This window comes from Triticum aestivum, chromosome 3A, assembly GCF_018294505.1.
Source record: "Triticum aestivum cultivar Chinese Spring chromosome 3A, IWGSC CS RefSeq v2.1, whole genome shotgun sequence".
Taxonomy (NCBI): Eukaryota; Viridiplantae; Streptophyta; class Magnoliopsida; order Poales; family Poaceae; genus Triticum; species Triticum aestivum.
Genome location: NC_057800.1, coordinates 316,666,693 through 316,669,497, shown reverse-complemented (window position 1 = coordinate 316,669,497; position 2,805 = coordinate 316,666,693).

The following is a 2,805-nucleotide window of genomic DNA, read 5'->3' as shown; positions in this document are numbered from 1 at the left end:
AGGACCCGCTGTCAGCATCATCCCCTTCTTGGGCATCTGCTGCCGCGGCATAAAGATCTTTAACTCCGGCAGACTCTTCATCGACAGCCTCCTCCGCAGCATGCCCCTCGCTCCTACCATGGGAGGAGCCTTCGTCTTCAGCCTCCTTCTCATCTTCCTCATCCTCTCCTCCGGGCCTTGGCTTCCCGGCAGCCTGAACCACCTTGTCCTCCTCAATCCGCCTCCTGATGAACTCAGCTTCTACTGTGGAGGTGCGCTTGAACATGTTGCCCTCCACCCTAGAAGCCCTCTCTTCCAGATTGGAAACCCACTCCATCTCTGCATTTAGCTCAGGTATTTTCCAATCAGCCTCAACTCCATAAGCCTTGCAGTCGGGCATCCACTTCAAAATCTGGTCCAAGGGAGGGTTGATATTCAGTGGGACGACCCTTGCCGGTAATTTGAATGACCCGAGGCTGCCGAACAGCTATTTGCACAGCCAGCCGTGGCCATAAACCGATAAATTGGTGGTGAGGCCTGGGTATAGGCCCATCATGTCCGCAGCATCTCCACGTCGCCGGGCGAACCTGTCCCTTTTCTGTAGTGGTGCGATGCTGCGTCGGAGGAAGTCAGCCCCCACATGTCTGATGGTCAGCCCGACAGCTTTGAGGTAGGCGATCCTATTCAGCGCCGGGTGAAGACTGTCGCCACTGAGGCCTGGCTCCCCCAAACACTATCGCGTGCAACGCACTCCATCCACACCGGACAGTACTCTGGAGCATCCGCATCCTGAATCTAGCGCCAGTCCACCCTCCATTCTTCCCATCTATCGCGTTGCTGACCAGGAAGGTAATCCCAAAGATCCCTCTTGCCCCGAGGGATCCAACTTATGTTCCCTGAGTGATGAGCCTTGTTTTCGACCCGCTGGACAAAGAAGTGCCTGAACAGATCCACATTGGGGGCAACTCCGGCGAAGTTCTCGCACAGGTGGGCAAAATTCTCCATACACGCCATGGCATTTGGCATGAAATCCAAGAGATGGAATCCATACGCCACCATCATCGCCTCAAAGAAATCTAAAAAAGGCAGGCTGAGGCCGCAAAGAAAGTACGCGTAGAAGAAGCGTACGAATTCGGCGTGTCCTCTTTTCCCTCTAGCAAGACCGTGAGTGCGCCATGCCCCTTCGGGAGTCCCCCCCCCACATATACACATACCTTATAACCATGGTGTTGCTGTCCAAGATCGACTAGAAGAAGACCACATCTTCTCGCCACTTCCTGTCTAAATCTGCCACTCTCTTCTTCTTCCCCTCCACTGCAGCTTCCTTTGCGGTGGTCGCCCGCTTCCCCCTCGCAGGGTCTTTCTTTCCCATCCTTCAGGGCTGCAAAGAGGGTGGAAGACTAGATGGGGTGTTGGAGATAAGTGCGCAGGGGCAGTCGCTTGGCTTGAGGAAAAAGATGATGGAGGATGAAACGGATGCGAATGAGTAGTGACCTTGTCGCTTGTCTCTTCGCTGCTTTCTCTCAGGAAGTTACCGTTTTACATTAACTGCTACACTCCCATTACCCCAAGACCTGTGGTAATTACGTGGAGTGGATGTCGAGTTGACTGGTCATCACAACAAATCGCTGCACGTGCAACATTCCCTTGACATTGTCCGTGCACTCTTTGGGGCCTAACCCAACATGCCCGGCGACACATATAGCTCAAGCCCCGGGGCTTCTGTCAAGGTACACAAATAGGGATGTATATTCCCCCTGACTTATGCATGGATAGTAAACCTCTGACCCGGCAACATCCAGGAACACCAAGCTCCCAAGCCGGAGAGATAGCTCTTTGAGGAATCTAAGGGCGGATGAAGAAGACCAAAACAAGCCAAGGGAACAAGATATCACTAAGGAAAGACCTCCCTTGCCGGGCAGGCGATCCTGGTCCGGTTGAGGCCTCACCAAGAACAAGCCCCTAGATTTCCCTGGCAGGCATGCCGGGGCCGCCAAGGGCAAATCGCCCCGCCATGACTTCACCGCTCCACTGCACAGCGATGCACGTCACTTATCGGTGCGGTGTCGAGCCCCCAAGTGATTAAGTGGATGTCATTTGGCACATGGCAGCCATTTGGAAGGAAGATTCCCCTATATGAAACCCGTCCAGAGGTGTGTCATGCGGACTGGTGAAAGATGATTAAGCGGTGCAGCAGGCTTGCCGGGCTGCATCCTCAGCATGACACCTAACAGTATATTTAATGCACTTTGTCCTAACTACCGTAGTTAGGTATGACAGCTCTTTTGGCTATCTAATTAGTAGATTATGACTGTTTTGCCACTTGGTAACCCCTTAGCCTATAAAAGGATGGCCATGGCACCCAAGAAAAGGATTCGGACCCTTGTACCACTACTAGGAAAAGGGCTACTAATGGCGCACCAGTTTTGCCTACTAATGGCGCACTACTGGTGCGCCATTAGTATCGCGCCACTAGTATTTCTTACTAATGGCGCACCACCGGTGCGCCATTAGTATATGGTATACTAATGGCGCACCACGCAGTGCGCCATTAGCATAGAACACCATGCGCCGTTACTATGCCTCCCAGGGGGCCATATTTAACCATGTACTTTGGCATACTAATGGTGCACTGTTGGGTGATGCGCCATTAGTATACTTTGGCATACTAATGGCGCACTCTGTAGTGATGCGCCATTAGTATGAATATTAGGTTTTATTTCTTTTACTTTTCTGTTTTTTGCACAGGTTACAAAATATATTATTTGACAGAATATAGACAGCAGCACAAAGCAACAGCAGATTCATCGAATACAATAGAAGATT